This window comes from Oryctolagus cuniculus, chromosome 20 (assembly GCF_051225735.1).
Source record: "Oryctolagus cuniculus isolate XC-2025 breed Fujian yellow rabbit chromosome 20, ASM5122573v1, whole genome shotgun sequence".
Classification (NCBI taxonomy): Eukaryota; Metazoa; Chordata; class Mammalia; order Lagomorpha; family Leporidae; genus Oryctolagus; species Oryctolagus cuniculus.
This window is the reverse complement of record NC_142886.1, coordinates 31,506,008-31,519,012: the sequence shown is the minus strand read 5'-3', so window position 1 is coordinate 31,519,012 and position 13,005 is coordinate 31,506,008. Positions and strand designations below refer to the sequence as shown.

The 13,005-nt window shown below is 45.2% G+C and overlaps 1 long non-coding RNA gene and 1 pseudogene across 2 annotated transcripts in view; one reads left to right on the top strand and one right to left on the bottom strand.

Annotated features, from left to right (window-relative positions):
- LOC103351677 (uncharacterized) overlaps positions 1–13,005 on the top strand; it is a 45,403-nt gene that overhangs the window by 5,742 nt on the left and 26,656 nt on the right. The window lies entirely within an intron of this gene.
- Positions 4,808–11,304, bottom strand: LOC103351703 (protein shisa-9 pseudogene; annotated as a pseudogene). The gene has a single exon (XR_016226828.1). The product of XR_016226828.1 is annotated as a protein shisa-9 pseudogene (transcript).

Here is a 13,005-nt window from a genome sequence, read left to right as displayed (position 1 = left end):
GTCTCCCATGTAGGTAGCAGGGACCCAAGTGTCTAAGCCATCATCTGCTGTTTCCAGAAACATGCATTAGTGGAAAGCTAGATCAGAAGTGGAACAGCTGGGACTTCACCTCTCTGATATGGGAAACAGGTGTGCCACGTGGCAACTTAACCACTGAGGTGAATGTCTGCCCCTTCATTGAATTTTAATTAACTGAATTTCACATTAAAAAACCCAATATAGTAAGTCACGTTATACACAGGGGGTAAATTCTAAGATAGTAGTAGGTATCTGAAACCAAAGCTAGTACTGAACTCTGTAATGTCTGTCCCATCTTAACCAAGTACTTACTGCGTATTGTGGCCATAACTTTTGTAGTTCATGGTAGGACAATGAAACTAGCAAGAATTTTGGTTTCCTTCTCCAGAATTTCATGGATAGACAATTTGTTCCTACTGTAGATCTTAGCAAGCTTGGTATACAGTTTGTTTCTTATTAAGTTGACACGTTTTATCTTTTCACTGGAAGGAAATGTTTTGCAGTTTCTCTTTGGCATATTCCCATTGCAGGTATCACTACTTTGACACTTTGCGGCCATTATTAAATAAAATAAAGGTTATTTGAATACAGGTAGTGCCACACCTCAATAGTCCATCTTATAACCAAGAGAGCTACAGTACAACTAGTAGGAGGGTGGTGCACACTGTGTGAACACACTGGACAAACAGATGATTGACACCTTGGGTGAGATTGATGGGATGGCGTGAGATGTCATTATGCTACTCAGAATGGGAAACAATGTAAAGCTTATGAATTGAATTGATTACTTCAGGAATAATTGTTTTTTCCATTGAATATTTTTGGAGTGTGGCTGACTATGAGTGAGTGAAAGAAGACAGCAAGGCGGTGGCTAGGAGGGGCTAGAATATCACCCCAGTTACACAGATCTCTAAAGTCTGCTTAGAAGAATTTGGATATGTAAAGTTTTTCTCCTGTAAATTTTATAAAGTTTCAATATGGATCAAGTATTTCTGATGGAAATTTAGTTTCAAGTTGTCATGAGCTTTAAGCACACACTGAATTGGCCAAACTTAGTAAAAATTATAAACTATTAAATTTATATTGATTGCATGTCAAAGCAAGATGTTTGTGTATATATTGGGTTAAAGTGTGATATTAAAATTAAACATTTAAAAATATTTATTTGGGAGGCAGGAAGAGAGACCTCTCGTCCACTGGTTCACTCCCCAGATGACTACAATGGCCACAGCCAGGAACTGGGAAGTCAGTCTGTGCCTCCCAGTCATGGCACCCCCACTGCCTCCCGGAGTCTTCATGAACAAGCAGCTGGAGCTGGGTGTCATACCGTCACACTGCAGCATACCATGTGGATATCAGCCCACACAATTTTGCTTTTTTCTCTTTATCTTCTTTAGTTTAGCTACTGGAAAACTTACAATTACATAATGGCTTGCACTGCACTTTTAGAGCACTGTTCTGTAGTGACATTCAGGAGGTCTTTGTAATAACTTTATCCTGCAGTGACTCAGGTCTTGCTTTATAGAGTGTACATTTCTTGAAGACTGGAACATAATTTAAAAAAAGAACAAAACTCGAGTCAGGTGTTTAATATGACAGTTAAGAAACCTGCTTCCCATCTTGTACTACCTGGTTCAGTACCTGCATTTGCTTCTTTTTTTTTTTTTTTTTTTTTTTTTTTACAGGCAGAGTGGATAGTGAGAGAGAGAGAGACAGAGAGAAAGGTCTTCCTTTTGCCGTTGGTTCACCCTCCAATGGCTGCCTGGCTGGCGCGCTAAAAACTGCAAAATCGGGAGGGGGGAGAGAATACACGGTTGCTAAGCAGTTGCTAAAGTCTTACAGTCAGCAATTATGATCTTAAGACATAGACAAATCACATCTTCATTATTAGCCCAGGTAACCCAGGTGCAACCTTTCTACTTTTAAGCTTGAGCAATCATGCTAGGGGGTTTTTGTGCTCTGCCAAGGGTGATGTAGTGCACTGCTATTGTCTGACTATTTGAGATCATAGTTTCAGACCAGAGTCTCACGGTGTGTGTGTGTGGGGGGGGGGGGTTGCTTTCCCAGAATGGAGTCTCAAGTGCTCCAAAATGGAGTCCCTACTGTCAAGGGGCTACTTCAATCCAATGGCAGGAGCCAGGTGCTTCTCCTGGTCTCCCATGGGGTGCAGGGCCCAAGCACTTGGGCCATCCTCCACTGCCTTCCTGGGCCACAGCAGAGAGCTGGCCTGGAAGAGGGGTAACTGGGACAGACTCTGGCACCCAACCGGGACTAGAACCTGGTGTGCCGGTGCCGCAAGGCGGAGGATTAGCCTAGTGAGCCGCGGCGCCGGCCTCTGCATTCGCTTCTGAGTCGAGCTTCCTACCAGTGCAGACCCTGGGAGGCAGGGGTAATGGCTCAGTTCCTTGGGTGCTTGCCACCCATGTGGGAGACCCAGATTAAGTTCCTGGTTTTTAGTTTTGACCTGGTGGTTGCAGACATTCGAGGAACGAAACAACAGAGGGATATTCTCTCCCTCTCTCTCTCTCTTTCTCTCTCTGTCTCTCCCCACCCTGCCTCCCTTTGTTCCTCCCTCCTTCTCTCCTCCCCCATCTTTGCCTCTCAAATAAATAAGAAAAAACAAGTCAAACCAAAACAAAAAGATAACCCTGATATATAGTGTCTTGCTTGTAGAGCATACTAAAAAACGTGTAATTAATTGAACTAAATGAAAGCTCTATTCAAAGTTTTTTTGGATGTGGATGGTCAATTTTTTTAAAGGTTTATTTAATTATTTGAAAGAGTTACGGGGCGGGGGGGGGGGGTCTTCATCTGCTGCTTCACTCCCCAAATGGCCACAACAGCCAGAACTGTGCCGATCCGAAGCCAGGAGCTTCTTCTGGGTCTCCCATGTGGGTAAGGGGCCCGAGGACTTGGGCCATCTTCTACTGCTTTCCCAGACCACAGCAGAGAGCTGGATCGGAACTGGAGCAGCCGGGTCTCAAACCCACGCTCTTATGGGATGCTGGCGCTGCAAGCAGCGAATTTATCCGCTATGCCACAGCGCCGACCCCAGGGATGGTCAATTTCTATGCTTCTAATTGGAAGCCGAGACTGAACTCCATGAGCTTCAGGGGATTTTGGTTTCTGATCACAAGTGCTTCCTTACTAAAAGATTGCCTTGGCCGTCTGGCAGAGGAAATGATGTGCAATAAAATATTTTCTCTCAGTCTTTAAGAATTTATATAAGACCATATTTAATTTATAACCATAGAGAATGCCTAACTATATAAAAAGTCAAATTAGTTGCCAAATAGTTATGCTGTACTCAAGATATGCTGTTGTATTTGGAAGGCTGCCTTTTTAAGGACTTAAAGCCCACCATAGAAATGAACAACATTATATCAGAAATTCAGTTAATCCAAAGAATATTTACTGAGCACCTTGTGTGTGCCAGGGACTATTCTAGGCTTTTGGGATATGCCAAGGAATCAAACAAAAATGTCTGCTCTTGTGGAGCATAAATTCTGTTATATTTATCATAGCATGATAAAGAAGCAAACTATGTAGTTGTTAGGAGGTGATAAATGCAGCAGAAAAAAAAAAAAACATATAAAATAGAGCAGTGTGAAGGAACCAGCAGTGCAGCATGGAACAAGTTACAACTTCAAATCAGGGTCATCAGGAAAGGTGGTCATCGGGGCAAAGGCTTCACAGAGGTCAGAGACGTGTCCCAACAGCAATGGCAGAGACACCTTTTAGATGGGGAAGAGCCGATGCCAAGGGTCTGCTCGAGGAATTTGTTGGTGCAGGAACAGCAGGAAGTGGGAGCAGCTGGAACAAGGTCAGCACAGGGGAGATTCACAGGCGCCAAGAGCCGAGAGGAATCAGACTGCATCTTAGGGGCCTTGCTGGGCTTTCTCTTTGAGGGTACTGGAGAGTCGTAGACTTTGTGTGGAGGAATGACCTGATCTAAGTCGGTGTCTGTCTGTCTCTCTCTCTCAAGATTTATTTATTTATTTGAAAGTCAGAGTTAGAGAGATCTTCCATCCATTGATTCACTCCCCAAGTGGCCACAGTGGCCAGGATGGAACCAGGCTGACACCTGCAGCCAGGAGCATTATTTATTAACTCTTAACTTTGTGCCTCGAATATTCTTCTTTTGATTTTTTTTCCAAAAGCACTCTTAGCTTATACTCATGAAAAACACCCTTGGCAGTTAGGTTGTACACACAAAGGCAATGGACCCAATGTTACTACTGGGAAGTAGTCTGTCAACTCCTCAAATAGATTGTGTTGGGACAATGGAGATCGATTAGAGGTCCAAAGAAGAGAGAGGATAGTAATCAGATAATCCAGACCAGGAAAATAGCAGCGAATGTTTAAGAAGTGGCCACATTCTAGATATATATACATACACACATACATGCTTGTATATATATATGTGTGTGTATTTATTATATATGTATATATAAAATAAATTTGAGAGGCAGAAAAAGATCCCATCCACTGGTTTATTACCCAAATGCATGCAATGGCTGGGGCAGTACCAGGGCTAAAGCTGGAGCCAGGAACTCCGATGTCTCCCACATGAGAAGCAAAAACCCAACTATATAAACCATCATTATGTTACCTCTTAGGGTTTGCATTAGCAGGAAGCTGGTGTCAGGATCCAGAAGCAGGAATCCAATGTGGGATCTGGGTGTCCTGACCACCAGGACAAATCCCCAAACCTTACAAATATTTGGGAGGTTAAGCCAAAAAGGGTTGGTTTGTATGAGGGTATGAAGCAAAGATAAGAACCAAGGAAGACTTCATGATTTTATTTTATTTTTTTTCACATGTGATCAGTTTTATTGCCAGGTAAGAAATTCATATTAATATAGTGAATACATATGTTTACAAATAAACATTCTTAGAAAACAAATGTTTTTTCTTTGTTGTAGGAAGTATTATTGGTATCATAAACTCTGCAGTTGTGACAGTATTAACACAGGTTTACTTGCAGAACATACGATTACTAAAATATTTGCACAGAAAATATGCTCCATTTACACAAATAAACTGGGGGTGGGGGAGTTAGATGGGGATGCCAGGCAGAGCCCAAGGTGGACGTAGGCTGGGTCTCCTAGGGTGGGTAAGAGGATGTCAGACTCTGGCCCCAGTGGGCTGGAACTGGGAGACAACTAAAGGCAAGAAGTAGAGGCCTCTAGGGCATGGGACAAGGAGAGGACCTTCTCTCGGCTGTGTTCCGGCTTTTCCAATTCCCCACATCCTGGCTATGGGATCCTTGTCTTGGAACACGGGACTCCTAGACAGTTCCATGGGTCATGTTGTCTTTCAGCATCCTCAGGTCTGTGCACATGCCCCCGGCAGAAGCCAATGGATACACAGACCTTCCCCATCCAGTGCATCTCTCAAAGCCTAGTGAAAGGTAATGAAACTAAGAAAACTCCAAGGGGTATCTGTCTCGGACAGCAGTTCTTGGCAAGCACCCGTCCTGCTGGGCTTTCGTCACCGCTACGTCTCATTGATCAATTGGCACTTTTGCTGGCAAAATCACAAATGCAGACACCAAGGAGCCAAGTTCGCTGGATGCTATTGGCTCATCAAAGAAGGGGCATGAAGAAGAAATACAATATCCTTGATTCAGAGACTAAGAAAGACCCTGAATGACAGCTGGGGTTAGAATGAGATGAAACAGGTTGAGGGCAAACAGCAAAGATGACAGAACTGAGCTACAGGGAACCCCTCCAATAAGTCAACTCTGTCTTTGCTCAAGTGTGGGCTATGTGTCACCAGTTGACATAACACTCCAGTGGGTAGCACATGGATCAGAGATGTGGTTCCTTTTAATGTACATTTCAGTCTATCTGATGACTTCAAGCAAGAGGCCTCCATGGGATGCTGCTGTCTTCAACGACTCTAACATCTGCTCATCTCCCAGAGAGAGAGAATGAACCAGGCTTTAGGTTCAGACCCTCCCCCAGGCAGCTGTATCTAGCTAGAATTTAATCATTGCTGTTTTGTTGCCTTGGGACTTATTTTTATGCTTACTTTCTATTTATGGAGATTGATACTGGTTTTCTATTGGTGATGAAGGCAGGAAATTTTCCTTTTAAAAATAAAATGTATTAAGAATGAGTCAGTTTAGACACAGATATTGTCATGGTGACACACAGATATGCCAAGTGTGCCACAGGCATGCAGTAACCAATGCCAAGGAAACACCGACCACACTCAGCAGTATTTCGGGGGTCAGGGTTCCAGCAAGGAGGCCAGGAAGGTGGGCACTAAACCTCTGACCCCTGCTTCCTCTAAACAGCACCAAGCCTCTTTACACATGGTGATCTGTTACGGCAGGTTCTTCGCAAGGTTTCATTTGTAAAAATAGGCAGAGTTTTTGCTGTTTCAAAAAGCTGGAAAAGCTCCACTTGGCCTCAGTTCCCCATGTTCGAGACAGGAGACTAAGGCCCAGAGAGAAGAAATGCATCGTTGGTGTCCTGATATCTATTGGGAGTGAGGAGGAGAATTACCTGGTTTGGCTGATTCTATGATGCCAGGGTAGACAGACAGGTGAGACAGAATATCGCAGTTCAGGATCCCAGGAAACGCTCAGAGTGTTGTCTGCCCAGCTTCTGACCCCGGAGGCCTGTGGGTCTCACGGAAGTACCTAGTCATTAATTAGTGAGGACCTGTGGGGTGAGTCCCAAAGCTCTCGCTAAATGAAAATCTCTTCCTCTTCCATGGCCTGCTGGGCTTCCACTGGACTAAAAAGAACTTGTAGGAGCATGGTCTTGGTTAGTATGAGAACTGATCTGAGAAAGCCCTCAGGAAATTCTGGCTGGGGGTGGGGTTGGAGGATGGGTTGAAATACCCGGGAGGTCATTTGGAAAGATGGTGGGAACTAGGAGTGTGTCCTTACTTAGGTCCCCCGACATTGCAGCCGCCCCCTTCAAAGGTGTAATAGTGTGGGCTCACCTACAAAGAAGAATGGAAACATCTACTACTGCAGAAAAAAAACAGGAGGAAGGAGGCTAAAAGAACACAGGTTACACTTGGAAACAAGACTGTCATGCAACAGTTAATGTGTTAACATTGAAGGCACCACCCACGCTGATGACATCTTCAGTCCAAAGCAGGAGAAGTTTGGCACGGCAGAAGCAACACGCTGAAGGGGAGGGGAAGGTGGAGACAGGCAGTTCCTGGAGGACTGTTTCAGCTCTGGGAGGTGACGGCGACAGCCAGGATCGGCCCCACCTCACCTCCTGTTGACTTTTCCGACGGTGGGTATTCTGTGTTGTTGATGTCAGCTGTAGACAACGTCCTAACTCTTGAAGATGTTGGACAAAGGTTAATTTATGGTTCGTGTCTGTTTTGTAAAGGGCTTATGTTTTGTCTTTAGAAAAAGTGTCCCTTTATATTCTAGACCCTCTCCCCGCCATCAAAGCCTGGGCCTCCCATTTCCATTGTCACGGTCATCACGGGGGCTTCTCAAAAAGTTCTTTCCTCCCCATCCCTGACCCCCATCCATGGGCTCAGGGTCTTTTATTTTATTTTATTTTTTTGAAAGGTTTTTTTTTTTTTTTGCTGTCAACATAGACAATATGAAAAAGTCCTATCCCTATATGGTTGGGGGTCCAGTTCCTGCCTCGTACTCATTAAAACTTGGTGTTCACATCAGCTCTTCTTGGGGGTAGAAAACAATGCTTTCGGTGTAGGTGAATCTCTCCCAGAACAATTCTTCCGACATCCATGCTTCTCTGTACACAGCCTCACCCTCTCTCTATCCCCTTTCACCCTGGCTCTTTTATCAAAAAAACAGCACGTGGCAAATAGTGCATGTGCTCACATGGACAATTTCTCTAAATTGTGCTACTTTAATTTTTTTTTTTTTTTTTGCCATCACAGATTTCAGTTTCCAGTTAGGAGGAAAAGAAAGACTAGCCCCACGGTGTGGGCGTGTGAGCTGGCCGCCACCTTGGGCCCGATGTTAAGAGGGTGCCTCCGTTTCCCCTTTGCTGTATTGCTGCATGTCCATGCTCCTGTCTTCCTCAGCTGCCTGCTGAAGCATGTTAGGCGTGACCCAGGGAAAGCGTGATTCTCTGTCACCAGTAGGTCTACACTGGGTTCCTGTTGAGAGTGTGTGGGTGTGTGTTTGGGGGACAGGAGGATAGGAAAGGTAGGGACCGGGATTTTTTGCCTCTCTCAGTTGAGTGTGGTCTCCAGGGAACTCCCTGTAGCAAAGCTCAGACAGTCACTTCCGTTTTGCTGTTGGTGATGAAGTATGGCTGTGGGGGTGGGTAGTGCTGGGTGCGAGTCCCCAAGGGGTTGCTGGAGCCCAGCTCGGCCGTGCCAAGCTTGCTCTTGTTGCCATAGGCCTGCCGCCGGAGAGACTGCTCGTTGGGGTCCCAGCCCTTAAAGTTGGCGGTGGCGTTGTAGGCCAGGGGGTGTGGGGGCATCTTGTTGGTGCGGGACTTCTGTCCATTCTGCTTGGCGGGGCCGTGCTCAGGGCTGAAGGCCTGAGGCTCATCCTCCACTCTCACGGGGTGCAGAGGGAGGTTCCCCTTGGTGGCCAGCTCTGCCAGGCGCCGTTGCTTCGAATAGAAGTCGTCATTGACCTTGTCAGCGACTGCCTTTAAGGAGGCGTACTTGTTGAGCTCTTTGCCCGGTGGCTGCTGCTCGTAGGGACTGGAGATCTGTCCCAGGTTGGGATACGAATGCAGGTGGCTCATCTGCTGGAGCAGAGGGGAGGTGGGCACAGCGTTGTTCATCTGTGTGGTGTGCAGATTATTTATGGGGGTTCTCATATCCATGTTCTCGTAGTGCTGGACGTGGACAACAATGTTAAGGTCTCTCTCCATGTGGTCAGTGTTGCAGTGCCCCTGTGGTCTCGTGACATCTGCAAGGGCCCTGGCTCTGAGAAATCTCTGCTACCCAAGTGGCACCCTTTGCCGCAGTCCTGCACGCATTTCTTCCTCTCACCTCCACGGGGACCGGGAGAATCAATAGGGCCTGGCCTGACAGCAAGGGAGTGAAATAACCCGGACTTCATGATTTTAGTCTGAACACCTTGAAGGATGTGTGGCCATCAGCCTGAGGTGAGGGAGCCTGAGGGGAAGCTGGTTTTGTGGTAAAAGACCTGGCATTTGGTATTGGATATGACTTTGAGGTGCCTATTAGAGATCACAGTGCAGACGGCAAGGCAGATGGATATACAAATCTGGAGCTTGGAGAAAGCTCTAGTGTAGAAATACACATTTTGGAATCATTTCATACAGATAGTATTCAAAGTCTTGGGGGCTGGCATTGTAGCATAGCAGGTACAGTGGACCACCTGTGATTCCAGCATCTCATACGGGCACTTGTTTAAACTCCAGCTGTTCCACTTCCAATTCAGCTCGCTGTTGATACACCTGGGAAAGCAGTGGAAGATGGTCCACGTGTTTGAGCCCCTGCCACGCATGTGGGAAATGCAAATGAAGCTCTTGGATCCTGGCTTAGGTCTGGCCCAGCCCGGGCCATTGTGACCATTTAGGGGGTGAACCAACAAAAGGAGGCTTTCTCTCTGTCTCTTTCCACCCTTCCCTCTCTGTAACTCTGCCTTTTAAGTAGGTAAATAAATCTTTTTAATGACAAGCCTTATGATTGCATGAGACCACCTAGTGAGTAAGTATTGATAGAAGAGAAAAAAAACCAAGGACTGATTCCCAGGTATTATAAGAAGTTAATGGGAAGAAAAGAAGGGCAACAGCAGTTGAAAAAAAGTGGTCAGTGATGTAACTGGGCAAGCCAGAGTATTTTGGTATCCTGGAAATAAAGGTAAGAATGTATATCAGTGGGAGAGGGAGTGAAAACTTGTGTCAAGTACTACTGATAAATCAAGCATGGAAAATACTGGCTGAAAATAGGTTCATGGGTGACCTTAACAAGATTGGTTACCATGGCCGGCGCCGCGGCTCACTAGGCTAATCCTCCGCCTAGCGGCGCCAGCACACCGGGTTCTAGTCCCGGTTGGGGCACCGGATTCTGTCCCGGTTGCCCCTCTTCCAGGCCAGCTCTCTGCTGTGGCCCGGGAAGGCAGTGGAGGATGGCCCAGGTGCTTGGGCCCTGCACCCCATGGGAGACCAGGAAAAGCACCTGGCTCCTGGCTCCTGACATCGGATCAGCGCGGTGCGCCGGCTGCAGCGCGCCGGCCGTGGCGGCCATTGGAGGGTGAACCAATGGCAAAGGAAGACCTTTCTCTCTGTCTCTCTCTCTCACTGTCCACTCTGCCTGTCAAAAAAAAAAAAAAAAAAAAAAAGATTGGTTACCATGGAACTGTGGGATTGAAAACCCAATTGGGTTGGGTCTAACAGAGAATGAGAGAGAAGCGATTTGCCACAGTGAGTGAAAACAACTTTCTCTCTCTCTCTTTCTCTCTCTCATTTAGATTTTTGATAACAGAGCCAAAGAAATGATGGGAAAGCCAAGCCAACTTTAAAAAAATGTTTGTTTATTTTCAAATACTTGAGAGGCAGAATAAGAGAGAGAGAGAGAGAGTGAGAGAGAGAGAGAAAGAGAGAGAGAGATCTTCTGTCTGCTGCTTTACTCCCCAAATGCTTACAACAGCTGGGACTGGGTCACACTGAAGCTAGGAGCTGGAAACTTAATCCAGGTCTGCAGGAACCCAAGTACTTGCCCATCACATGCAGCCTCCTAGGTTGTACATTAGCAGGAAGGTGGATCAGAAGTGCAGAGTAGCCAGGACCCAAAACAGGCACTGCAATATGGGATGTGGGTATCCCACGCTGCAGCTTAATCTGACCACAGCACCAGCCCTTAGACTTTTTTAAAAAAAATTATTTACTTGAAAATCTCCAGGAAGAGACAGAGATATTCCATCTACCAGTACACTTCCTAGATTCCCACAATGACCAGGGCTGGGCCAGGCCAAAGCCAGGAGCCAGGAGCTTCATCTGGGTCTCCCAGATGTGTGGCAAGGGCCCAAACACTTGGGCCATCTTGGGATGGTTATGCCAGGTCATTAGCAGGGAACTGGAAGGGAAGTGGCACAGCTGGGAGTTGAACTAGCATCTCTATGGGATGCCAGCATTGCAGGTAGCTGCTTTGCTTGCTCTACCACAATAGTAGCCCCTAGGCTTTTTTTTTAGGGTGGGAAAAGCAACCACAAGCTTGTTATAGGTTGACTGGGGCTCCTGAGAGAAGGACAATCCAAGAATGATCGTTTTATAATAACTTGAAAAGAAGAATCTATATTCCATTTTCTGGGAAATGGCTATCTACATCTACAATAGTTGTACAAGATGTGAGATATGCACAGATAACATAATAATAATTCAGTGAGAATAACTGGCTGTAAAATGTTTTTTTATGTTTAATTGGCAGAGTTTTTTTGTTTTGTTTTGTTTTTATTTTTTTTGCCACGATTGAATTTAGAAGGCCTATGGGAGGTGGTGGTGCTGGTGGATGAATTGTATGACCCAATTCTGTGAAAGAAGCTAATTATTTGATTTCCTTTTTTTATTAAATTTCCCTGAAACAGAGACATTCAATGTCCTTTCACTGATCTAAGAACTATCATCATTAACCTCACTTAAAGAAATTTTATTGTCAAAAAAGGTGATGCTGATTTGTCCCCTGAAAAGTATTTTGGTTACAGGGTAAGTAGGTTTGGAGAGAACTTATGGGTAATATGGAGACTGGGTGGGCTAACAGATAAAGCAGCAGAACAAAGTTCTTGAACTTCTTTTAAGTACTGTCCTCAATGGTAACTCGACTTGTTAAGGTTAACACAAATTTCTCCCTCTCTGTTCTTGTGTTTCCTGGGTTATTCAGGGCAAGCACAGCCAGAGAAAACAAGGCCTACTCAGAAATGAATCAGAGGTTGTTAAGTCATTCAACACTCACTTTCCACCTAATACTTTGTTGACAGTTCTTGGAAGACTTTATAAATGAAAAGCCAAAAAAACACAGAAACAATCAGGTTCTTAGGAAAATTTTCAAAAGACATTTCCAGATTTTGCTGTGGAATTAAAACCAACATTAGACAGTCTACTGATTTTCTACCCTGCTGGTGTCTCCATGTGCTCAGCCTTGAAAAATGAACAAATTGAGCCTTCTCTTCATTATCATTTAAATTAAGATATCTATTAGTACTTAAGAGAACTTTCTGTAAGACAAAGCTGGCATATTTGAGGTTTTTTCAGTAAAACCTTAAAGGAAACAAGTGAATTAGTTGTTTCTGGCTGACTTTTCCAACCATTGATTTTGTAGTGGTTGCTGTTCACTTATCAAAAAGTTACAGAACCTTTCTCTGGAAATGGTGGGCAATTCTAACCAATGTGTGAAAGAGTCAGCTGTACAAGTATGGAATTATTAGTCCCTGTGTGTTGCTGTGGATTCATTCTGAGAGGAGAAGCACAGTCGGGGCAAGTGGCGTGGAGTCACGACACAGACACCAGGAGTCCAATGAAAACGGGCTAGAGGTAAGCAGCTTACAGACTCGTTTATTTCAGTTGGTGCAGCAGCTTACATTGCCAAGCCAGCCAATCTGGTCAAGGGGCGGTTTATGCTGTAACCAATCACTGCCTGTTGCTAGGCAGGCTCTTTTGCCAGGTGGGTTCCGCTGCCATTTCCTGAGTATCTGAACGCTCACTCGCCAGCACCATCTTAGCACGGCCTTCTCATTGCACCACATCTGTGTTTCCCTTTCAGTAGATGGGACACGTGATTGTGACCAATTCCCTCAAGTTTCTTTGTCTGACATGTAGTCACCTTCTCTGATTCTGAAACACTCAACCATTCTCACTGCTAATCTCTGTACCTTCTCACTGTTTCCATTGCTTGTCTGTGAGGAATATGCTTAAAAAGCTTTTCAGTTTATCCCAGCTACAGTGTCAACTACTGCCAATCCCTTTCCTTTTTTAATCTTTAATTTTAATTTAATTTTTAAAAAGACATGCTACTTACTTGAAATGCAGAGTGATGGAGTGAGAGAGCGAGGGA